Here is a 27,436-nt window from a genome sequence, read left to right on the forward strand (position 1 = left end):
AAGGTAAGTCATTGAAATAGGGTTTTACAATGTGTTTAATGTTGTGGAAGGCATAATTCATAACCCTTTGGAAAGTTGCACCAACATTTTCAAACCAAAAGGGAGCTTAACGTAGGCGAACATGCCCCATGGAAACATAAATACAGTTTTATGTTGGTCCGATGGGAGTATGTTGATTTAGTTATAGCCAGAAAAACCATCCCTAAATAGAAAAACTTCAGTTCTAGCAAAATCATCAACAATTTGGTCGATAAATGGAGTCAGATAATTGTCCTTAGGACAAGAACGGTTGATATCTCAATAGTAAACATAAACATGAATCATACCTTGTTTTTCATGACAAGAAAAATGTTCGAGACCCAATTAGTAAGAGGATGTAGGTAAATGAAACCAGGTAGAAGTTTTTCAACCTCTGCTTTGATAGCAACAACTTTCTTAGGATGAACCAGACGTAAGTGTTGTTGAACTCGCTTAGCATCCATATACATTTTGATTTCATGTACAACAATATTGGGATAAATACCTGGCATCTCTTCATATGACCAGGAAAAAACATCTCAGAATTCATGGAAAAGGGCTTTATAGGTCTTGACCTTATCAAATGAACAAGATGCACTAATATGTACATTCTTGACAATTCCGGGTTAATCGAAATATCAAGAGGAACAATCTCTTCAATATTTGATAAATTCTTCTCTAAATCGATGTGATGGATAGATAGGGAATTCGTAGATATCTCAACGATATTGGGTGAGTAAATATCTCTAAGATTATCCTCAGAGTTCTCAAGTAAGGAGGAACGATGATGATTATAATCCCACGACGCATTATCTGACGTCATGATTTCCATGATGCTTTCATCAAATAGATAATATATTAGAGAAAGGATCAGAAGATGAACCATAATATTGGGAATGATCAACCAAATCTATCGAAGAGGAAAAATTAGAATGTGTCGAACATGATGAATATATAGCTTCATATCCGAGCTCAATAGGGTTGAGCGCCATGCAGTCACCAATTATATAAACATTGGAGGCATATGGCACTATCCAAGGATTGGTTGAAACAATACTAGAAGAAATCATATTGATTAAGGTAACCAAATTAGGAATGTCAAGAGTAGGAAGCGAAAAAGTTGCCATCAAAGAAGAACCTTTAAGCAATCCTACTTTGACATGTTGGTATGGTGGTGGGGATTCGCCCATAAGAGGGATGCTTCCATTAGTTTGAGAATTATTGGCAAAAAAGGTAAGCTAGTTGATAGCCACGATGCCTCCCTGGTGAGGAAATCGATCATTCTGAAGTCGGATGAAATGACAACATCCATAGCATAAATCCATGTGCGGCCTAGTAAAAGGATATAATCCAATGGTTCGTCTATAACTTAAACTTCTATTGACACCATTTTTCTAGCTAATTCTACTTATAACGTATTCAAGATTCCATAAGGATTGAAGCCTCTTCCATCAAAGGCTTTGAGAGTAGTCGGTGACTGATTAAGTGAAGGAGAACCAATAGCCTTCCAATAGGAAAGTGTCATGATACAAGTCGAAGCAACTTCATCCATAATTTTTCGATGGATAGTCTTACTAGAACAATAACCTGGATCATAAATGTTAGTTGTGGTGGAAGTTTGGGTGTATGATTCTCGTGATTAAAGATCACAAGATTTGAATCTGAAGGATCTATTCCTCCAATTACGACAAGTAAATATATCTTCTAGGCAGGACAATTCTGCAAAACCTCGAGAGTTGACATAGAAGAAGGGGTTTGAGCGAGGTATTTTACTATATTATAATTTTGCACAGCTCTCGCACGGGGATTGAATGTTGATTTGTGAATAAGCCCTTGGGAGTTTTAATAGTTAATTCAATCGAAACCACATTTTGAGAAGGATCCAAAGTAGATGAGGTAGAACTGGTAGGTTGATCAATAGCCTTACCAGCCGAGGGATTCAAATTACCATAGTATTTATTTCTCATAGCCACCATGATTTCATTTTTCAGTTTGGTGGAAGATAACATCATAACCGAGGAAGAGGAAGTTGGATCCTACACAACCATGCTCGTCTCTTGATTAGGGAAGGGATTTGCTAACACAATAGGAACGAAAGATGACGATTTGAAGAATCGATTAACTTCCACCCGATGTGGAAAATCTTGGGTAAAATGTTCCTCATAAAAAATTAAGCAATGATAACGAGGTTTTTGTTTATCTTCAGGAGACTAGCTATTTTGTTTATCCTGTGACGAATTATATTTCTTCTTCTTTCCTTTTCCTTTCTTCTTACTTCTGGGTCGCTGCAATTTGCCTTTCGAGGATTTGATGACATGAATCTCAAAAGTAGTGGTCACAGGAGTAGAAGAGGAGTGATTTTGAGTCGCAGCAGGAGATGAACCAGATAGTTTACTCACAGTCTGTTCACTAGCAGAACCAATCACATCATCAGGGACATGTGATTCTTTAGTAGGAGGCGGTGGAACAATGTGTTGAGGTCTCAGAGCATTGGGTACTTTATCGTAGAGTGTGTTAGATTACATATAAATGAGATCAAGATATTGGGCATGGGAGATTACTTTCTCCTTAGTAATGAATCCACCTTTAGCTACATATTCAGTTATTGGTGCTAACAATGATTTGGTGAACCATTCAGTGAATAACTAATTGGGAACGTAAGTTTTAACCAAACGATGCCGACGTCTCCACTCATGAATATGATTTGATATATGGGTGGAATCAGATTGTTTGAAATAGGTCAAAAGTTTGGTTCCAGTTTCGTAATGAATATGCAACTGAAAGTGAGTTAAAAATGTATTTGGTAAGGCACTGAAGTTGTTGAAAGAATCTCATGGAAATTTGATATACCACTTAGTTACCGTACCAGTGAGAGTTCGCTGGAAAATCCAAACCATATAGAATCATCATTTAATGAGTTCGATGAACACGATAAATGATATGTCATAACATGAGTAAATGAGTCTTCTCTAGGATTTCCATTGAATTTGGGAATGTCACTCGGTAACTTTGTAGGAATGATCGACCACCAAGGAGAGTGACAAATGGGATCATTTGTAAGTCGGGTTAAATCTAGAAGCTCAGGGGCTGCAACAATTGAAAACTGCATATTAAATTCTTCCTGGGAAGGTTGACCTTGAGGAGGAAGGTTAACCTATGGTGGTGGATACCTTGCGTATGACAGAATAGGCTTGGCCATGGGTATTTTCTTTCCCGGGTATGGAGAATTCTGATAACCAGGATATGTATAACTATGATGTCCATGATAAATATAACCTTGATAAGATAGGAATGGATTTGTTTTAAGTTGTTGACCTTGATAAGGAATCTTTTTGCAAAGCATTTTGACCAATAGGCACTTGTGAGATACCTTGGTACGATTTCCCATAGGGATTTTGTAACATTCCTACATTAGGTTGACTGGTTTGTGCCTGTGCCATGCCATATACAGGTTTTTGTACTTGCATTTGATGTGTGGACTGACCAAGCAATGGGGTTTGTAAGGCAGCCTAAAGATGTCGGGTAGATGGGAATTGAGAAATCCCAGATATGGTAGAATAGGTTGCATTTGAGGTCCAACCTAGGTGGTTGACTTACTTGAGATACAACTTGGGCAGATTGAGGTATAGGTTGTAAAGTAGAAACCTTAGATGTAGTTGGAACAGGTTGAGATGTATTAATAAATACAGGAGAGAGTTTACAACCATGAAGAGAAGTTGATCTTATATGTGTCTCCCCAAGTTGACTTGTCCTTCCTTGTCACAAAGCACACCTCAACACCAACTCTAATGGATGAATGTGATGACTCCTTTAGGTTCAAATCAGCATCATGCGGGTGATATTAATCTCCAAAATCCAACCCAGACCTTATGGGAGGCAGTAAATTTATAGGAGGAGTGTGGTAGTTTAGGAATTCTTATCCAATTATGAGTCTAGGCTTGAGATCCACTTAATATGGGAGGATGAGCTCAAGGGTTAAGATATAATGTCTCCAAGATAGGATTTGAGCTCTCTATCCATGGTAAATAATTAAAACTACCTTGGAAGCTTCTGAAAGAGGAAGCTTTAGAAATATATTTTATTTCTGAATTTCTAAAATAAACACACCTACAGAAGGGAGCAACAAGTGCTTATCAGTGCTAGCTAACATGTATGCAAGATGCACTGAACGCGGGTGGCTAAACAAGCACGGTGCACTATGGCTAAAAACAATGTTTTTGAGCTAATTTTCCCAAAGACTCAGACTTTTTGGAGAAGTGATGCTTAAGGCTTTGTGAAGGGGTTATGACAAAGTGTTCTAAAATGTTGATTGATCTGGTTTGCAGGCCTATTGGGTTGATGTGACAAAATGGCCTATACCACTATCTCATCAACTTTACATCGACTTTATCAAATAGGTTGCACTAAACTTCAACTTGCTAAAGAGTATGATTCTATATCTAATGGTTCTACTTTCTAACACCTACATAACATGAATTATACCACACACTATCCCATATTAACAAAATCAAGCAATCAATAACATGCAAAGCATATTACACATATTTTCTCAGAGCATAAATGTGAAACATATTATGAATCTTGGATAAAAAGTGACTTAGGGTATGTTTATACGACATAGGGTTAATTTAACGAATGATATTGAAGGGTCAACAATGAAATAAAAGGTGTTATTCCTTTTTCCTTGATTGGATTTTCACATGATATAATTTTAATATATTTGATGTCTGCACATTATGATTTCTTCAAGCACTATGTAAGTTTACATAATTCTTTTGTCTATTGGTTTGCTCCTGCGACCTCTGTCCTATTAACGCCAGGTGTTCTTGCATTGTTTTCAAAAAAATATCTTCCCTTGACACCACTTTAACCTCCAAATTATCTTAGTAAATTGTTACGAAACACTTCTTGCATTGTTTTCAAAATATCTTCCCTTGTCACCACTTTAACCTCCAAATTATCTTAGTAAATTGTTACGAAACACTTCTTGCATTGTTTTCAAAATATCTTCCCTTGAAACCACTTTAACCTCCAAATTATCTTAATAGATTGTTACAAAACACTTCCTTCCATATAATACCTTAGATGGGGTTATTTTGAAATGTCACTTATAATGGCTATAAAAGAAATATTGTCAATTATGTAGTCTTCCCACTTTTATTATTTATTCATAATGTACCTTCTTATTATATTTAATTCCTTCATTTTGTTTGAGCATCCATTTATGGGTAAAGTGAACTAAAATTCAAATTAATTCCTTATATTTTATTAAAATTTAGTTTTTAATATCAAAGTGAACCTACATCAAATTAAAAATGATTCTTTTAGATACTACATATAATTTGTTAATATTCTTCACGTTTAAAAAAATACATATTTTTTAACCTTTGTGAACAGAAATTGTAACTTTAATAAGCTTATCTAATTCTGCCATAATCAACTTATCAAATTTATTTTTTAACATCAAAGTGAATCGGATCAAATTAATATATATATATATATATATATATTATAGATATTCTATATAATTTGTTAATATTCTTGACGTACATATTTTTAAACCTTTGTTAACAAAATGTAACTTTAATCAGCTTGTCTAATACTGCCATCATCAACTTATCAAGTACTACCATTGTGCAATCATGTTTGAATATTGACATAAAGTAATGTAATGATAAATATATCGAGATGGCTACTATCTTTCCTCCATAATATCATTAGATTACAATCATACCATTACATGTCTATATTCCATGTTAACTCTTTGGCACTCCAAACAAACTGGTGCAAAGTTTGTTATTCCCTTTTTCATCCTTGGCCAATAAAATAAAATAACTTTTTCATGTTTGTTGTCATAGTCTTAATGCCAGGGATGCATTGGATACAGTACTGTCTTTTTATTTATATTTTGTTTATTGTTTATTCCACAATAAATAAATATAATATGAAATTTTAGTGACCTGTCTTCATCAAAACATAACTGTCAATTCAGTCACCATCTACTTCCATTTCAACTAACATTCTCTTTTCTTTATATCAATGATTCAATTGTAAATGTTGCAAAATTTTGTTAAATGTTCAAGGTATCAGTTCCATTTTACTTTACATACATTATATCAATACTGTAAAGTGTCATCCATTTATTCTCTATGACATTTAAGTAAGCTCATGTAAACATATCCTATATTTTTTGATGTTTTATGGTAAGATTAAAGTTTTATTTTAATAGAAATTGATGCTAGCTTTAACCACTATGGCCCGCCAATGAATTTATTTATTTATTTTTATTTAGTTATTTTGACTCATAGGCTTTTTTTTTTTAATACGCTACCCAATCCTTCTCATGAACATTGGTGCATAGTTGCAATCTCCAACTAAATCAAGTGGTTGAAAATAAGAGTAACCATTAATAATTCTTTAAATCTCTTTGATATTTTTATGCATTTTTCAATCCATTTAAACTTCTCACCTTCTTTCCTTGTAGATATGTGATTAAATTAGTTATCTTGAAAAACATTTTAGAATCTTATAGTAATAACTTCCTAGGTCCCTGAAACTCACATCCTCTATTATAATAGTTGGTATTAGGTATTTCATTATGACTATTGATATTTGTAGATACATGATTAAATTAGTTATCTTGAAAAATATTTTAGAATCTCATGGTAATAACTTCCCATGTCTATGAAACTCTTATTATTTATTATAATTGTTGGTATTTCATTATAACTATTGATATCCTTTCTTTAGATATGATGAGTCCAATTCTCTAAACTTTAGTTTTGTTAACTGAATATTGTGATAACTTCGCTTATAATTTTGGTTCCTTAAACATTATTCAGTGTAAAATGATGCTCATATCCCTTAGAAAATATAAGAATATCATTCAAAAATACAAATACAATATTTTATATATACTTTTTAAACACATCATTTATAAAATGCATAAAACCTTTCAATGGATTTAACAATTTCAAGAGTATCTCAACAACTTTGAAGTGCCCATATATAGCACCAAAAGTGGTCTTCTATGTATTTATTTCCTTTTATTTGTAGTTAATGATATATATATTTCAAGTCTATTTTACAAAACACTTTTTCCTCTTTAGGTTGATCAAACAAATCATTGTCCTCAATAACAGGTAGTTATTCTTTATTATTATATTGTGAAGTTGTTGATATTCAATGCATAGTTTCATTGTGTCACCTTTCTTAGAAACAATATCAATCCTCCCCATTATATTAAACCTGTAATGCCCCCATGATCACACCTATGTTGTATTTTCACATATTTTAATCAAACTAGTAAGTGAGGTTGTGTTGTGTATGTTTGCCCATGCGTGTATATTCATTTTGGGGCCAATGTGCCTATGTTTATATGTTATAAGGCTAGAGTTACTATGTGGTTAAGGAAAATAAGCCTAACAATGTAATATGTAAAACACACTCTTGTTAATAAAATACAAAACAATTGCAAGTCGAGTTAGAAATTAGAGATGGGGGGCTAGGACTCCAGAAGAGGTAAAGGTGAGGGGTTGAAACCATGGCATGGTTCCTAATCCATTAAAATGATATTATATTCTATATATGACTTTATGAACATGTCCTAAAGTTATGGAAACATGTCATAAGACTAAATCCAAAAAAGGCAAAGGAGAAGTGGTCTACATGAGTTCCCAAGTGGTGGGGATGATTTCTTCATGTGACATTTGGTATAAATGTCACATGCATACACAATTCTTGTTCCCCAATATTATCTCATTCATTCTATGATCATTTGACCATCATTTCTCCCAAGTACCTTGCTATATTGTCGTTGGTTCACTACTGGTTAATTGTGGGTCATGCTTGAGATAAGTGAGCTTAGACAACCATTAATCCTAAACTTGTAAAGTTGTGTTAAATTCCTTGGTGGAATTTTGTGGCCAATTATCATTTCTCATCTTGGGGAAGGTTGGATCTTGGAGGTGGAATTAGTTGGGTAGAATTGCTTAGTGTGAGGCTTGAGGGGTTCCTAGAAGACTCTTAAGGGAAACTATAACTCTCAAAGCTATAATACTATAAGATTTCTTGGTTGTTCTATGTCAGAAGCCCAAGAAGATTAGTGGCACAATGTGATTAGTTTCAAATGTAAAGAAGTGGTGAATTACATTGGGTTATGTAGGCCAGGGGATGCAAGGCTATAATCAAGAAGGCTACGAGTTGGTACCCAACCTAGTACTTGTTTAGTGCTAGATGTATGATTTTAGTTAGATATATGTGAGCCTTATCCATAGTGGAGTCATAGCCACAACTCAGCGGTGACCCACTACTACGATTATTAGAGAAGTGAAATCTATGATTAGGTGGACCATCTAAGGTCTATAGCTAATATGTATCTTATAAAAAATAACTAAGTAATTTATGCTTTATATGTATTGAATGTTTTGTTCCTTTGATGGGTAAATGTCATTGTATGCACGTATGTGAACTTTATGCATTTTTATATAATTGTTCTAGTCATAAATTTTATTTCATATCATGTAAATGCATTAGACATGTGGGAATAAAGTTATTAAGGTCTATAAGTGTGACGTTGTGAATAAAGTTGGTTGAAATGACTAGAATATGATATAGGTTAATTAAAATGATGTCAATGAGTATTATAACTAAGTGGGCTTGATTATTGTACATTAGTACAATATTTTATTTTATATAGTTGATGTATTGTAAACTCATTTATACAATTGATGGTGCAATCAATGAACTAGAGATATGAATACATAATCGATGGGGCGGTTGGTGGTCAGAAAATTGGTTGAAGGATAACATACCTACATATTTAATTGATGGTATGTGACCTATTACCACTCAATCTAGCAGAGGTCCTAGGAGGGGTTCTGAAGGGGATACTACTAGACCAAGTGGCAACAATGGGACAAGGACCCATTTTCACCTTAGTCAATGTCCCTTGCTATTTACAGAATTTCATTGATGGGAGTAGTCACGGTATAAAGGAAATCACAAGGAAAAATAGGTCAATGATAGGATGTATAGTGATTTCTAAGGCCTATTCACAAGAGAGACTCAAATAATAGGCTTTCTTGCCTTTGGGGTGAGGTAAGGGGCTCTCTAAGAAAGTCCTAGGGGAGACTTAGACCTAGGGATCAAAGATGTTCCTCAAATAAAGAATGAACTAGACATAAGACATTCTTATAAACATGGATTCTAAGTGGCCTTATGAGATAATAAATTATTGAGGTATGGGACCATAAAGAAGCCCACCCAAGCAAGTCGTAGGGTTTTGGGTAAATCTTCAACCAAGAATCTAGGTCAAACAAGGGAGAAGAAGGGATCAATAGTAAGTGAACTTCCTTTGAGTTTTCAAGCACAACAGATCTCTTTAAATCCCACTAACCTAAGGAGACCTAGACCAAAATAGTTTTGGGGCTAGGGCTTGATGTTTCTCCAAAACCAACTGTGGGATCACCTTCAAACTTAGAGGGCTAGAAGAGGAGACATCAGTGTAGTACTCCACCAACTCGTACCTCAAATGGATGGCTCTAAAAAAACTAGTTTTATGCCCTATTTAGGTCATCTAATGTTAGTGAAAATCAAATAAAAGATAAATAAAAGGTTTTAAGGGTGATCAACAATGGATTGTGGATTACTGCCTTGCATTTTGGGAGAAATGGAGTCAAATGACCTTGACTAAGGAAACTTCGATGCTTCAAGGAGACCTTGAGGGAAATTTCTATCCTAATAGAATATAGCTAACAAAAACCCTCAAGAATTTATACTTCCAATATAATGTGTAGATGGAGTTTCAAGGATTTAATTATACAATTATTCCCCTAGGAAAATTCACTCAAACTTTGTCAAATGAGTAACATATGCAAAACCTTAATCAATTTTCAATGCTCCAAGAAACTTCGCATTGATTAGGGCATATCCAACCATAACAAGAGAAAATTTCCATGCATTAGACATTTATTATGATAGAAATAAGCATTATAAATCACTTACAAAGCAAAGAAAGAGTATATACATCCATCCAACATGAAAAAACAAAGCTCCAAGGAGAAGTGTGAAGTAAATCCAAACATCAAAGTTCATTTAAAAGCTCCAAAATTCATCCAAATTACAGGTCTGAGTTCTCTTTTAGAGACAAGTTCCAAATCCAAGTGATGATGAGATACAAATGAGGCCTCACTTATATTTATATGAGCCTCTAACAATTCAAATTGGTCAAACTTGCCTAACAAACCCCTAAAATGACTATAATGTGGAAAATAAGACTCTAATTGGTGACAAGCCAACCAAAATAGCTCCATAATTTGAAAAAATAAGCCTCTCAAAAGGGCCAAAATGATAATACGATAGCTAAGAGGGTCGTTGTAAGGCCTAGTGAAGTACCTCATGTGCCATAATGAATAGGAGGGTTCTAATAATAATGATGAAAGGGGTGGCCCCTTGATCTCCGAGAAAATGACTTGTGGTGCTCCCAAGTGGCTGTGGTGGCACAAAAAGCATCCTCACTGGTCTCCAACTGAATCGAACAAGCATGTATCCCATTTGCCAGCGATGGAGTGATGCAAGCACTCCCTTGTCTCCCATGGTGAGATAAAATGCCATCTCGGCCTTGGATCTAATGCTAAGTGTGTGGTGCAAGTGTGTAGCCAGCTGGGGAAGGAGGTCTAGGTGCTCATCATCATCAAATGAATCAGACACAAGCCAGTAATGAATGGTGCTGAAGGATCCCATGGCATGGATATCTATTTTCTGCTATAGTGGAGGACCATGGCTCTCAACACACACCCTACAAATGCCAATATAACCACTGAGAGGTCTTGGAACTTGTATAGGGAGACCAAACCCCAAGATGAAGACCCACTTGTAATCTTGTATAAGATCCAATGTGCCTCCTCACATTCCAGTACAACAAGTCATTAAGCGAATGAGCTTACAAATCATGGAACCAGGTGGGCACTTCATAGTGGCATGCCCTTTCATAACGAGCTTTAGAGTGTACAGGTATCTCCAAGTTCAATAAGGAGGTTAATCAAGGACCCTATTAGGTGGTTTAAACCTCTAGGGGAGTGACAGGTCCATGGTACATCCGCCATATGGCAGGGGTCATGTGATATAATTATGGAACGAAGTGAGGCATCAAGGGAAGGCTCTAAGTCACATGCCATGGTACAAGGGTAGTTATGATGAGGGAAGCCCACAATTGGGTGTATATATGTAGGAGGGAGAAATCATGGTACATGATTTACCTCGAAATTTGTTTTTCCATCCTTCTTCGTATACCTTTTTTCCTTTTATTGACCTTTCTTTTATAAATTCTTGAGGCTCCAAGGGATGAGAGCATGATGCGAATGAAATAATAGTGAATAATGCCTTTAAGGTTGGGCAATTCATTGCCCACCAGGGGTTGGGACAATCATGGGTCCCTTAAAGATGCAATGGGGGGCCACTATAGGGGCACTAGGCAACAGGGTGATGGGCATAATGATAAGGGGTAGAGCTCATGTTGGTTTTTTCCCACATACTAAATTTGTATGTCCCAACCATTTTTGCATTTTATGTTACATTTCCTATTCACAGTGGCCAAATTATGCTTTTTATTTATTTTTTAGTTGCATCAACTTCCGATGCATCGTTAAAGGCCCGACTTAAAGTGTGGACAAGGGGAGGGGAAGGCTAAATCCTTGTGGACCTAATGGAAAAATGTGGACTCGGAAGGGATATATGTTAAAAGGGTTTATAATGAGTGGAGGGGAGTGATGTATGTGGTGTTAGGAAGTGGGACCACGCAACCAAAATTGGAGTTTCCCATGTAGTGCCACTCCTAAATCTAGTAGCAAGTAGAGGGCACCCCATAGGACTAGGATACAAGCTTAACCACCAAGTTGGAAAAGGGGACTAGATTACAGACCAAGCCCATTCTTTCCATCAAATACCCACACTAATCCATGCCCAGAAGTGTTCATGATGAGTAAGAAAAAGTACCCAACTACATAGTGAAAGCCATACCTTAGGGGTTGGAAGGCCCACCTTCAAACATACGATCATAACATATATGCGAAAGCATATAATGGTTGTATCAGGTGGCAGAGATGATGGAACATCGAGATCTCTGGTGGCTGCAAGGGTTGTTGGTTGTCGACTGAAGACAATCTAGTAGAAAAAAATATCCTATGGGTATCACCCACTGGTGGTGGGTAACATGAACTTCATCAATTCTTGAGCAAGTCAGCTTCTTGAACAAAAGTGGCAACGGAGTCAAATTTTAATGGTAATGTCCCTTAGTTGGGTGCTTCGGAGGGTGTTACAACACTAAGCATTATCAACACACACCATAATGGTTTATGTTGTATATTCGATTCCATTAATATTGTAGTCTTCATGAAAATACCTTTGGACATTAGATCCATCGTAGGTGTTAACTTAATAGTAGAGTTAAGGTCCTTTTGTAAAAGGAATCTATTTCTAGAGTTTTTCCACCATCCTCTTCATCTTTAAGTCTTTCACTTTCACAACTTAAAAATTATATTATTTCTTAAGGATATGATTTAATTACATCACAATAATTTATGTGACACACATTAATTTCACCAATCCTTATAAAATCATTAATATTCTAAGATAATTTATACGTGTTAATCTCCTTGCCCTATAATCTAATAGGTTGAGTATTGAATAACTGCATGCATCAAAATTTTGTATTAAAGTAAGGCAAATATATATACAAATATATCACAATTGGTTTCATCTTATTATAGGTCAAATAGTTGTTCCTAATCACCTATGACTCTTCATTTTATCATAGATTAAATATTTACAATGCCATAATCCCAAGGATTAGGTATTTGACATTCTCCCCATTAATCTAAAGAGGTGTTTGTAAGTCCAAGCAACTTTTTGAACTTTTCAAAATTTTCTCTTCCAAGTACTTTGGTGAAAATGTTTGCAATTTTATCACTTGTAAAATGATTTATTAGTTGAATGGTTTTCAATTTACATGATGTCAAATCAAATGGTACTTTGTAATTAATGGGATTTTGAGATTAAAAAATGGGCCTCAAAACAAAAAAATTACTATTAAAACCAACTTTAAAAGAACGAATAGGATTCAAGATGATGACGTCAACCATAAGGGTAAATATTTTTGGAGGGAAAGGAAGCGAATTACATTTTTTAATCATATTTTCAACTTATACCCTTATAGGTCCACTCAAATTTCATGTGTAAGGACTCATGGATGCAAAACTAAATTCTGCATCTAATGATTACCCACTTTACATACTCTTGAGAGACCCATAGTGAAATAAAATATAAAATACATGAAAAGTGTGTGTATCTGATGAGCCTAGGTATTGCAATAAGAATGCTGCAAATCCTAGGGCTACCAGCTTTACTTATCAACCTGGGGTTCATAAAAACTTGGAGGTGACAATGCTATATGCACAAGTAAAATTGAAGGTCCTGCCTGTTGTCACTGCTCATCTCGCAAGAGACCCCAGGGGTTCCAAGCCAAACTTCTATAGGGTCAGAAGAAGCTTAATTATTTGATGGAAGAAGAGCAAATCTATTCTAAGAGAGAGCTACTCTACTACAGTAATGAAGAAAACAACATGTAATGCTAAACCACACCATAACCTAACTAACCATCTAAACATTTATGCTAAACAAAATTTCTAAATTAACGCTAACCTAATGTTGCTCTCTAAGTTGCAGAGGTAAAGAGCATTAAACTATAGAGCATTAAACTATACTAAGGTTTAAGCAAAGGAACTAAACTAAAACCGTTTTCAAGCGGAAGAGCAGTTGGAGATCGAAATTGGTGAAAGGAGGACGTAAGGACGCAGTAGTGCATAAGGATCGTTGGATCGATCAACAAACAAAAGATGGACGATAGAGATCTTATGGCGGGGGCTTAAGTGAATAGATGGATGAAAAATGTTAACGAACAGGATGAACGACAAAGATCTTATTGCGGGCGATTTAGTGAATAGGTGAATGAATAGAGTAATGAAGTAGATGAACGACGGATATCTTATCGTGAGGAATTAAGTGAATGGATGGATGAACATGGTAACGAAGCAGATGAACGACGAAGATCTTATCGCGAGGAACTAAGTGAATGGATGGACGAACATGATTAATCAGCAGATGAATAGTGGTAAGCAGTTTCTCGTGCGCCCTTAAAGTTGTAAGTTGTATTTTGAATTTTCACGCGATTAGCCTAACTAGGTGACACGTAGCATGGGAAAACCACTTTTCTCACATGCTCTAGGGTGGATAATGGTCATGCAAGAATTCGCGCGAGATTGCGCAATAACCGTCAGATCAGGCTAGACATATCGACGGTGGAGATTGGCCAAGCTAGTTGGCGAGCGAGTGACGTGATAGTCGTCGGATTAGGCTAGATAGATCGACGATGGAGATTGGCCAAGCTAGTTGGCGAGTGGGTGATGCGATAGCCGTCAGATCAGGCTAGATAGATCCACGGTGGAGATTAGAGCGCATAAAGTAGGTGGAAGACTTCGCGTGCGATGACCATTGGGTAAACTAATGAATCAGATGGTGATTAGTCAGGTTTGTTGTGGATCGGATGGTGAGGAAACGATGCATGAAGAATGTGCTAAAGGTGGTTTCAAATGAAAATGACAGAAAAACCAATGAGGGTGAGGGTGGACCGAGAGTGAGGGAAAACGATGATAATGAAATGAAACAAGTAACTGCATCAAACAACAAACTCCAAAGCTCATGCGAGATCTAGAAACCTGTGTTTTTGGGATTGCTTAAGGGTCTCTTCCTCAAGTCATGGTCCCAGAGGGAGGAGGCGAGGCCAAGACACCTGCTGACAACCTTATGGTGATATTTTTCTCCTAGCTAACTTGCTAATAGAAAAAAACACAAATGGAAGTAAACTAGAGCACAACCGATCTACTCTACACTACTGTAATGGGAATGTAGCTACTTAAGCAAATGAACAAAAAACCAGGAAGCTATGCTATACTGCTATAATGGAAATGCAGCTACTTAAGAAAATGAACAGAAAACCAGGAAGCTACTTAAGCAAATGAACAGAACCAGAAATCTATGCTAGCATACATGTACAATAAAGAGGAGCTTTGGCTGCTCGGGTTGGGCCCTAACCCAAGAGCTTCAGCCCTCTGAGTTAACTTAGTGCTGGCTCAAAATAGAACTCATCTTTATTATAAAAACCATGGGTTACATAACAAACTGTCACAAGTCTTGCAACTCAGAAATAAAGTAGAGTTTTACAATAAGAATCCCCAATCCTACTGAGGTCCTAAGCCTCTCTACCTATACATCTAAAGTTTCCAATGAATTTCTTCCCATTAGGGAGGCTTGGCTTCCCACTCAAGATAAACTGGTTTCCGTCACTTTCACTTGCTCAACTATCTTTTAGTCCTCATGATTTGGTTGTTTGCACTTCGAGCTGATGGAGGAATATTCGAATGGAGGGGTAGTAAATGAGGAGGATTTACTTTCTATAATTCCTCTCCCTTTTCCCATTCAAGTTTTGACCAAGGTCTTTGCCACAGTTCCTTGCTTTTAACCTTTATTCCTACATTTTTCCTTACTTTTATCCTTTATTCCTGCATTACATGCACATTAGACCACAAAGCAAAATTTTCCAACTCTAACTCATCTCATAAACAAAATATAATCAAAAGTATGAAATAAGTTGTGAGAATAGTTGGTTTGACTAAGCTAGGAGGTGAATTAAGGCCAATTAAGGCCCATATAATTACCCCATGATGAGGCTCATCATCACCCCCGTACTGAAAGTGTTGCTCATCCTCTGAGCAACTTAGTCAATGTCCATGTCTTTCATGGCTCTGGTAACCTCTCTGACATCCCATGCTTCTGTTGTGGTCTCGTCCTCTTGTTTATAGAAGCATGCTTTCCTTTCTACTTCTTCCCACTACCTCTTTTCCTCCTCTTTTTTTCTCCCTTCTAGCATCCCTAGAAGTAGTGGTGGACTGAGTTTTACGCCTATCCAATTGACCTTCAACCTTTGTATTGATTGCTTATACATAGGTGTACTGTTGAGTGCCTCTCTCAACCTTTGAGGGGAGTGATATTCTCTGATCTTCAAGCTGTGTGGCAGTGTTTTCCATCTCCTTTAGTAGGCATGTATATTATCATCTCTTAGCAGTCTAAACATATCCTCAAAATGTGAAATTTATTGCTCTTGGGTAGCAAGATATCTAGGTGCCAGCTAGGGATCATTTGCAATTAGATTATGGGTGTTGATTAGGGCCATGGGATTTGATTATTCAGCTCTGATGAAAAGAGGTTAATTTTTCTCTCTGGCCAATATTATTTTCATCTCTGCAGCCCTTGACTTCTCATGGTTCATCGATGATGCCAAATCCATTAATTGTAGATCTCCTAGCTCTGCATTAGGATCCCAAATATTCATGTTTGTGAGGGCCATGTTGTGCAACTAAAACTAAACCATTTTGGCCCTATCCTCTAGTGCACTTTGATCACAAAGATCAATAAACTGCCTGCAGTCCTGAAATGGCATGGTGCCCCTTTGTGCTAGTGTTTTAATATGAAATTGCAACCATTGTTCTATGAAGTAAAGAGCATAAGATTTAGATGGCATCCTACACTAGATGGCCTCCAAGGAGAGGATGGCCATACATTCTAGTTGGTTTTCCTTTCCCTGTAGCTGTCCTCTCAGGGGCCTCTGGAGACACCCTAGGTGACTCCTCCTTGCGTTCTTTCCCTTTTGTTTCAATGCCTTATTCCTCTTTGATAGAAGGACTAACATCATAGATGAGGGTTTTGATGTCATCCTCTGCTGGTAAGCCTTTGAATACTGACCATTTTATAGGGATCCTGAGGTTTTGGAGGGCATCCTCAATGAGGATTCTGATCAAACCATGGTGAGCCAACTGTTGGGAATTCCCTTCCTTTACTTTGTTGCTGGAGTCTATGAGTGATTGCATCAAGAAATAGGGTATGCTGAGTCTTTGGTGAACTGGTGTTTCTACCCCAAATCTTAGTTCTTCAAGCATCCTAAAATGGTAGCCATAAACAACATTGTATCTACCCTCATATGAGATATATTTGATGAGTTGGTAGCCTACCTCACTCCATGGGTATGGTAGACTATCCCTCCTTACTCCATTTTTATCCTCTGTGGGTTCTTTATCTTCTAAAAGGAATTTCCTTTTTGTCACCTGAATGCTTGGTTTGTCTTCTTTTCTCCATGCAATTCCTATGGAAAGTGTGGTGACCCTACTCATGAACTTTGGGGTGAGATCTATAGTGAGCCCTCTAACTATAACAGTGGCATGGATTCTGCTGTGTGGAGTGAGGGAATGAGAAAATTCTTGAGAAAATAGAGTTTCCTGTGTATGTAATCCACTAGATTTTTAGAGGACTTCTAGTTCATTTGCTTGTAAATGGGGATGGATTTTTAGATCCTACCTCTTTAGAATGGTGGCAGTGGACAATTCTCTTGATATTCCCTCTTGAACCCCTCTCTGCCTATCCTGTAGACTGCCTTTATGTATCTTGTAGACTGCTCCTGTAGACTGTTCTTGTAGGAATTCTCTTGCAGAACGATGGATCCTTGCTTCCAGTGGGTGGCTAGAGTTATGAGAGCTACTTGAGTGAGGGAGTTTCAAGGAGGTGGAATGCATGAATGCATGCAAATGATGTTTTGTTTCCCTTTATACCACCTCATCATTCCCACTCCTTGTAATCAACTCCCACAATTGTTAAATCCATAGTTAACCACTTCTTATCCTACTCCTCCTTTGTTCTTTGAGTTGACTGCAACCATGTGTGAGAGGACACCCTGCTTTGTATGTGATGACTGAACGGAGGTGGCCACGTTAACTTGCCACCTTTTCACTTACAAACCAACTACGTTGTAACCTTTACAAATTTTGATCAAATGATGCATATGAGTGAGTGAGTGGGATACTTACCTGTGGTCTCGATGCCATGTTGTAGTTTGTCGAGGATCAGAGGTTCTGCGTTGTTCATTTGCTGCATGGTCATTATTCTTCTTCCTCTGCTACCTGCTGATGGTTTATTGGCTTTTGCAAGTGTTTGTGACTAAATTTCTGATGCTGCTGTTGCTGTGGAGCTCCTAGATCATCTTAGTGAAGTCTTTGTAGCTGATGATTGATATTTTGTGGGATAGGGTGATGATAATGGTTGAGGTGATTTGTTAGATCATGTCTAGTATGAATTTTGGGGACCTAACCAATCTACCATTCAGGGGATCCTGTAGAAATCAAAATCTTCACCGGAATTGAAGCAATGAAGTGAAAAAACAATGGAATTGATGGAGGGATGCATGGTAAGGAGTGGAGGAGATGAATATATGTGAGGCATGGTTCCCTTTGGATCTTCTCTTTGCTCCTTGATTGTCTTTCTCACCCACCTGCAAATAATAATTATGTCCTTTTCTTTTATTATTATATTTTTTTTTGAAAAACACCTAGGCTGCCTCAGAGAGGTTTTCACCCTAGATATCTGCCCTAGGCACCTCAAGGAAGGTTTTCACCCAGGGATCTTCTTACTCTTTTTCATTTTTTCTCATCCTTGGGCTGCCTCACGAGGTTTTCAACCCAAAGATGGGACTCAGGCACCTCATGGAGATTTTCACTTGAATCCTTATTCTTTTTTTATCTTTTTCAGTTCCCTAATGAGGGAGGAGCTAGAACTTGCTTCACCATCATCATTGTCTTATTGATATTGTCAATGAACTCTTGTTTTGATAAAGGCCTCTTATACATTTTCAATCGGTGTCCATTAACAAGCAATGGAATGGCTTCTTCATCTATAGTTCTGATTTGCACTGAACCATTATCATGGCATCTTTCCACCACATAAGGTCTGATCCATCTTGTCCTTAGCTTGCCCTTGAATTCTTTATACCTAGAATCATATAACAATGCCCAGTCTCCCTCTTGAAATTGCTTCTCCTTAATATGTTTGTCATGCCAGATCTTCCTCTGAAGCTGAACTATCTCTGTATGTAGGAGGGCCCGCATTCTGAATTCATCCAAGCCATTCAAATGGAATAATCTTTATTTCTGTGCATGACTAAGATCCAAATATAGTTGGGTTGCCATCCTCAATGTGTTATATTCAAACTCAATGGACAACAAAGCCTTTTTCCCATAGACCAGCTCATAGGGTGTAGATCTAGTGGTGGTCTTCCATGTTGTATTATAGGTTGAGGTGGCCTTAACTAATCTCTCTGCCCAATCCTTCCTGATGCTACTCACTACCTTGGTTAAGATGTTCTCTAGTGCCCTGTTGGTCATCTCCACTTGCCCATTATCTTGTGGATGATAAGGAGTGGAGGTCCTATGCTTGATTTTGTGATGGCTGAGCAGTTCTTCAATCATGCTGGAGGTAAACTGGTTGCCTTGGCCTGTGACTAGCTCTCTATGGTTCCCAAATTTGTAGAATAAATTCTCCCTTAGGAACTCAACCACCTTCTCTTTTGTTGCTGCCTTAATTGCCTTGGTTTTAGCCCACTTAGTCAAATAATCAGTGCACACAATAATGTACTGCTTCTGCTTTGAAGGAGGGTTGATAGGCCTAATGAAGTCCATACCCCACTTGTCAAATGGCTCAAAAGTCACTTGAGGTTATAGGGGCATTTCATCTCTTGGAGTAGGCTTTCCCATCCTCTAGCACTGATCACACTAACTAATGTACTTTTTCACATCTTGATGAAGAGTAGGCCAATAATAGCCTACTTGCAACACTTTGAATCTGTCCTCTTTGTTGCAAAGTGACCTCCACAAGACCCATCATGACAAGTCAGAAGGATGTCAAAAACTTCCTCTTCCCTTACACACCTTCTCAAGATTTGATCTGGGCCAAGTTTGAACAGATTTCCCCCAATCCAGGTGAAGGGGGCGCTTTTCCCGACTATCTTGCTCTTTTCTTTGGATGGAAAGTTTGGTGGGAATTGTGTCGATACCAAATAGTTTGCTATATCAACAAACCATGGGGAGAGAACTGAAATAGCAAACAAATTCTCATCTGGTAACTGGTCATCCACCATTCCTTCTTCACCAATAGGCAGATTCATCCTAGATAGAAAGTCTGCAACAACATTTTCCTTACCAAGCTTATCAACAATAGTTAGATCAAACTATTGTAATAAAAGAAACCATCTTATAATTCTAGCATTCACATCAGGTTTGTTCATTAAATATTTGATTGCAGCATGATCAGTATGCACAAATGTTTGATAGCCTGTAATGTAATGCCTAAATTTGTTTAATGAATGCACAACAACCAAGAGTTCCTTTTTGGTCACAGTTTAGTTTAGCGCAGCAGTTGACAGGTTCTTACTGATAAAATAGATGGCATATGGAAATTTCTCCTCTTCCTGACCTAAGGCTTTTCCTATGGCTTTGTGTGAGGTATCAACATGAATATGAAAAGGGAGGGCCCAATTTGGGCCTTTAAGGATTGGTGTAGTGGTTAACTTACCCTTTAGAATGTTTAAGGCCTCTTGGCAGCTCTTTGACCATATAAACTTAGAATCTTTAGCCAACAACCCAAACAAAGGAGAGGCCAACTTGCTGAAGTCCTCTATGAACCTTTGGTAGTATCCAGCTAACCCCAAGAAACTCCTGACATCTCTCTACTTTTGTGGAGGTGGGACCCTTTGGATGATTGCTATTTTGTTTGGGTCCACCTACAGTCCTTGATGATATATTGAATGACCTAGCATGGTCCCTTCAGTCATTAAGAATTTACATTTTTCTGGACTGAGAGACAGGTTCATTTCAATGCATTTGTGTAATACTTTGCCTAGGTTAGTCAGGGCTTCTTTAAAATCACATCCATAAGGTGTAAAATCATCCATATAAATTTCCATCGAATCATGTACTAATTCATAAAAAATACTCAAGACTACTCTCTAGAAGGTGGCAGGAGCATTGCATAGGCCAAAAGGAAGGACCCTATAGGCAAAATTACCCCAAGGACAGGTGAATGTGGTCCTATCTTGGTCTTCTGGGCAGATTTGGATTTGGTTGTACCCACTGAATCCATCTAGGAAAGAAAATAACTTCTTCCCTGTCAGACCATCTAGCACTTGGTCAATGAAGGGTAGGGGAAAATTATCCTTCTTTGTGGCTTTGTTCAACTCCCTATAATCAACACAAATCCTCCACTTACCATTTTTCTTGGGAACTAACACTAAAGGAGAGACCCACTCACTATCTGAGATAGGGTAAATGAATCCTGCATCTAATAGTTTTTGCAATTCTTCTTTGATTATGTCTTTAAGAGATGGATTCATCCTCCTTTGTGGTTTCCTGACTGGCTTGCAACCTTCTTTGATGTATATGTGGTGAGTACACACTGAGGGGTGTACTCCCTTCATTTCCTTATAACTCCAAGCGAAGGCTTCTAGGTTTTCTCTCAACATGTTGCATAGATTTTCCTCTTCTAAAGCAGAAAGAGATGGATTAATTTTCAAAGTTTTCTCTGGGCCAAATTCTATGGTTTTGACACGGAGTGGGTTGGAATCGGCCAAGCATAAGTCAATTGGATGATTGTTCTGGGTTTCCCTTCTTCTTCTAATGGTAGTGAACTAGGAGTTGGACTTTGGAGTAGGTGTTCAATTAAGTCATCCTCATCTTGCTGTCCTCCTCCTATGGTTGCTTCCAAAGCATAAATTTGGGCAGAATAAACCTCATCTCTTCCTCCTCCTCCAACCATAAAGGTAAATCATGCTCTATGGAAGGTTGAGCAGGAGGGTATAGGACTAATTGTTTGGACATATGCCCATTCTTGATGGTCATATTCCTAGCTCTGCAGCTAATGTAAGCATCAGTTGTGGCCAACCATGGCCTCCCAAGGATGAGAGGGTAACTAATAAGCTTAGCCTTAGGCTGGAGAACTAGGAAATCTGCAGGGTACTCCTAGGAGTCAATGGAGACCATCACATCCTCCACAATTCCCTCAGGGGTGACTGTGGAACGGTCTGCAAGTTGCAGAACTGTTGTGGTCTTCCTTAATGACCCTTGGAGGTTGAGCTTGAGCATGGTGTCCTTGGTCATCACATTAATGGCAGCCCCAAGATCAATCAGAGTGTGTGGGACAATGGTGCCATTGATGTGAACATCTACTACAGGGCTTCCAGGATCCAAATATTTGGACATATTACCTGCCCAAGCATTAAGTTAGACAACTGCCCAATGACATTAATGGTAGGGGCATCCATTTTTCTTCTTCCTGGATGCTTGAAGCACTTCTCCTTAATCAACTTATTGTAAATGGGAACATCTTTGATTGCCTGGAGAAGGGGGATCTTTACACATAGATTTTTCAATTCTCCCAGAAGTTCAGTTTCTTCTGGGGTAGGTTGGAGTGGTTGGGCTAATCTCTTAGGAAAGGGTGGATTTAATTTAAGGTTGCTTTCCTCTCTTTCTTCCTCAACCTCCCTATGTGGAGAGGGAGGTTGGTTATCAGGGAGAATTCTCCCAGATCTTAGGTTGATCTCTTGGATTTCTACAACATAAGCTGGGTATGATGTCTCTCCATTGTAGACTTGTTGAGCCTACCTATTGTTCGGGTTCGGATTTGGCTGGGCAGGCATCTGGGGTTTCTTAGGTGGAGCAGAGTGCAGGAGTTGTGGTTGGGTAGGTGGTGGAGGCAATAGGGCTGGAACATTGTTGAATTGGGGCCTCCACCCCTGGAGTGGGGTATTCCACTGAGGTTGTGGCTGAACATAAGGTTGAAATGACTGGCTGGCTGGCTGGGAATGATACTGAGATGTATAGGACCAAGGAGGGGGTGTAGACTAGGAAGGATGAGCAGGGGGTCCCCAAGAAGGTATAATTGTGGTTTGGTTGGGGTTGTAATATGCATGGGATGACCCTTGCATACCCTGCTGGTATGGTCTAGGCCGAGGAGGTCTCCTTTGGTTGATGTAGCAAAGTTGCTCAGTGTCCCCTTCAGCTCATTGATATACAACTTTGAGTCCAGGTAAAGAAGGGCACTTGTCTGTGGAGTGGTTTTCTTCACAGACTGAGCAAATCTTAATACAGTTCAATGGACATTCGTTCCCAGGATGCCTCCTAGTGCATCTAGGAAAAAAGATGGCCCGGGATCTTTCTGCTTCCTCTTGCTTCCTTTTGGTTTTCATGGTGTCCAATTGCAAGGTAAGGGTTTGTAGCATATCACTTTTGAAATCTTCCAGCATATTTCCAATTTCACCCTTGATGGATGAGTTGTAGGATGATGTACTGGCCATAGGTTGGACCCTTACCCTTTTTCCTGGTTTCCCTAGAATGGTTTCTAAAGATAGTCTTAATATCCTCATAGGGTAATTGGTAGATATCTCCTCCTGCTATCATATGTAAGGTATCTAGAAGATCCTCCCTTACTCCTCTAAGCAGGACCAGCTTTAGTGACTCAAGGTCAAGTGTGCACCTAGCCCTTTTGTAACTGAGCTGGAATCTTTCTTCATAGTCTTCTAAGGATTCATCTTGGCCTATGGTCATCCTAAAAATCTCTTCTTTAGTGTCCTTTGACCTACAGTAGTCCCTATATTTGTTGTTAAAAGCTTGTTGCATCTGAGCCCAATTTGTGATGCTATCTCCAGGTAAACCCATGAACTAGCACAATGTTGCATCCTTGAGGGTAGATGGAAATAGTTTTAACTTTTGCTCATCATATGTATAGTGATAGGTTCGGCATATAACAACAAACTCAAATAGGAAAGTGTTAGGGTCTTCTGTGGTCAGGCCATGGAAATGAGGTAGAGCATAGGGGCTTATATTCTTCATCTTAGTGTCCCCATTGGTTTCCCTGATGGGGAAGGCACCCTCAATTCTCTCTCTATTTCCTCTGTCATTTCGGTTTTCAACCATTGGTTTAGTAGGAATGGGTTCTTCCTCTTCTTCTTCCCCTGTAGGTTCCTCAAATATGTAAGGTTGCTCACCTAAAGGGTCTTCTAATTCACAGTCACTGAAGAAGAGAGAAGGTTGACTGTTGGATGCAGTGGGGGTATTTGACAAGAATTTCCCCGAATTGTCCCTATTCCTATGAGGCATGAAAGGAAATGTTTTTGGGTTGATTTTTGGAAGATATTTTTTTAAGCAGGAAAGTACTTTGCAGAAATGAAATTGCTGATTGAATGAAAACCACTAACAAAGAAACTACTTGTTGAATTGAAATTCTACTTGCAGAATGGAAAGGAAAGCAGATAATGACAACTGAAAGAAAGGAAGCTACTAGATTACTTTTGCAGAAATAAACTAATGGAAGAAAATTGAGGATAAGAAGTAGAAGAAAAGAAAGTTGGAGACTAGAAATAGAAGAAAGTAGTAATCACATTCTACTTTGACACCTCCCTGGAAATGGTGCCAAAAAGTGATGAGCCTAGGTATTGCAACAAAAATGTTGCAACTCCTAGGGCTACTAGCTTTACTTATCAACCCGAGGTTTGTACAAACTTGGAGGTGACAGTGCTATATTCGCAAGTAAAAGTGAAGGTCCTGCCTGTTGTCCCTACTCATCTCGCAAGAGACCCCAGGGGTTCTAAGCTAGACTTCTATAGGGTCAAAAGAAGCTTAATTATTTGATGGAAGAAGAGAAAATATATTCTAAGAGAGAGCTACTCTACTGTAGTAATGAAGAAAACAACATGTAATGCTAAACCACACCATAACCTAACTAACCATCTAAACAACTATGCTAAACAAAATTGCTAAATCAACACTAACCTAATGCTGCTATCTAAGTTGCAGAGGTAAAGAGCATTAAAATATACTAAGGTGTAAGCAAAGGAACTAAACTAAATCTATTTTCAAGCGAAAGAGCAGTCAGAGATCGAAATTGGTGAAAGGAGGACGTAAGGACGTAGTAGTGCATAGGGACCGTTGGATCGATCAACGAACAAAAGATGGACGGCGAAGATCTTATCGTGGGGGCTTAAGTGAATAGATGGATGAACAGGGTTAACGAACAGGATGAACGACGAAGATCTTATCGCGGGCGATTTAGTGAATAGGTGAACGAACAGGGTAACGAAGCAGATGAACGACAAAGATCTTATCGTGAGGAATTAAGTGAATGGATGGACGAACAGGGTAACGAAGCAAATGAACGTCAGAAATCTTATCATGAGGAATTAGGTGAATGGATGGACGAACAGGTTAACGAAGTAGATGAATGGTGAAGATCTTATAGCGAGGAAATAAGTGAATGGATGGATGAACATGATTAATCAGCAAATGAACAGTGGTAAGCATTTTCTCGTGCGCCCTCAAAGCTATAAGATGTATTTTGAAATTTCACGCGATTAGCTTAACTGGGTGACACGTAGCACGGGAAAACCAGTTTTCTCGCATGCTCTCAGGCAGATAACGGACGTGAAAGAATTCACGCGAGATTGCGTGATAATCATTGGATTAGGCTAGACAGATCGACGGTGGATATTGGCCAAGCTAGTTGGCGAGCGGGTGATGCGATAGCCGTCAGATCAGGCTAGACAGATCGAAAGTGGAGATTAGAGCGCATAAACTAGGTGGAAGACTTCGCGCGCGATGGCCATTGGGTAAACTAATGAATCAGACTGTGATTGGTCAGGTTTGTTGTGGATCGAACAGTGAGGAAATGATGCATGAAGAACGTGCTGAAGGAGGTTTCAAATGAAAACGATAGAAAAACCAATGAGGCTAAGGGTGGACTGAGAGTGAGGGAAAACAATGATAATGAAAAGAAACAAGTAAATGCATCAAACAACAAACTCCAAAGCTCATGCGAGAACTAGAAACCTGTGTTTTTAGGATTGATGAAAGGTCTCTTCCTCAAGTCATGGTCCCAGAGGGAGGAGGCGAGGCCGAGACACCTGCGGACAACCTTATGGTGATCTTTTTCTCCTAGCTAACCTGCTAATTGAAAAAAACACAAATGGAAGTAAACTAAAGAACAACCGATTTACTCTACACTAATGTAATGGGAATGCAACTACTTAAGAAAATCAACATAAAACCAAGAAGCTATGCTATACTGCTGTAATGGAAATGCAACTACTTAAGCAAATGAACATAAAACCAGGAAGATACTCAAGCAAATGAACAGAACCAGAAATCTATGCTAGCATACATGTATAATAAAGAGGAGCTTTGGCTGATCGGGTTGGGCCCTAACCCAAGAGCTTCAGCCCTCTGAGTTAACTCAGTGCTGGCTCAAAATAGAACTCATCTTTATTATAAAAACCATAGATTACATAACAAACTGTCACAAGTCTTGGAGCTCAAAATAAAGTAGAGTTTTACAATAAGAATCCCCAATCCTACTGAGGTCCTAAGCCTCTCTACTTATACATCTGAAGTCTCCAATGACTTCCTTCCCATTAGGGAGGCTTGGCTCCCCACTCAAGATAAACTGGTTTCTGTCACTTTCACTTGCTCGGCTGTCTTTTAGTCCTCATGATTTGGCTGTTTGCACTCTGAGCTGATGGAGGAATATTCGAATGGAGGGGTAGTAAATGAGGAGGATTTACCTCCTATAATTTCTCTCCCTTGTCCCATTCGAGTTTTGACCAAGGTCTTTGCCACAGTTCCTTGCTTTTATCCTTTATTCCTGCATTTTTCCTTGATTTTATCCTTTATTCTTGCATTACATGCACATTAGACCACAAAGCAAAATATCCAACTCTAACTCATCTCATAAACAAAATATAATCAAAAGTATGTAATAAGTTGTGAGAATAGTTGGTTTGACTAAGCTAGGAGGTGAATTATGACCAATTAAGGTCCATATAATTATCCCATGATGAGGCTCATCAGTATCAAGAGTAGGAAAAGTTTATCAAGAGTAACCTATCTCATCATTGATCTATTAAGATTATGTAGAGTGGGTACTCATTGGATCCAAAATTTAATTCTACATCCAATGATGCTCATATTTGAAACTTGAGGGAACCTATAAGGAGATAAGTCAAAAATATGATTAAAAAATTAGTTTCCTTTCCTTCCCTTTGAAAATCATCTCTTATTTTAGTATGCTAACTATTATTTTATTATTTTCTTTAGAAGTCCCATTTTAGACACTAAATTTTCCCTAATGGTTTATGTTCTTGGTTTAATCATGGAATCTAATATTCTTGGTCGACTTTACTGTGAAAGTGTTGTCAATAAAAAAAGGAGTGGCATTTACTTTTTCCTTGTCAGAATCATAGAGTATCTTCTTAAGCGACATAATCTCATTTGTTTCCTTTGTGGAAACCACATATTCTACCTCTATAGTAAAATTTAATAGAGAAAATTATTTGCATGATCTCCAAGAGATAGTTGTTGATGCAAGACTCATGAAGTGTAGAAATTTTGAATAATAAACACATATTCAACAAATATTATCCCGATTATACACTATTGCGGAA

This window comes from Pinus tabuliformis, chromosome 5_1 (assembly GCF_031772625.1).
Source record: "Pinus tabuliformis cultivar Carrire ecotype Pingquan chromosome 5_1, CPIR1, whole genome shotgun sequence".
Taxonomy (NCBI): Eukaryota; Viridiplantae; Streptophyta; class Pinopsida; order Pinales; family Pinaceae; genus Pinus; species Pinus tabuliformis.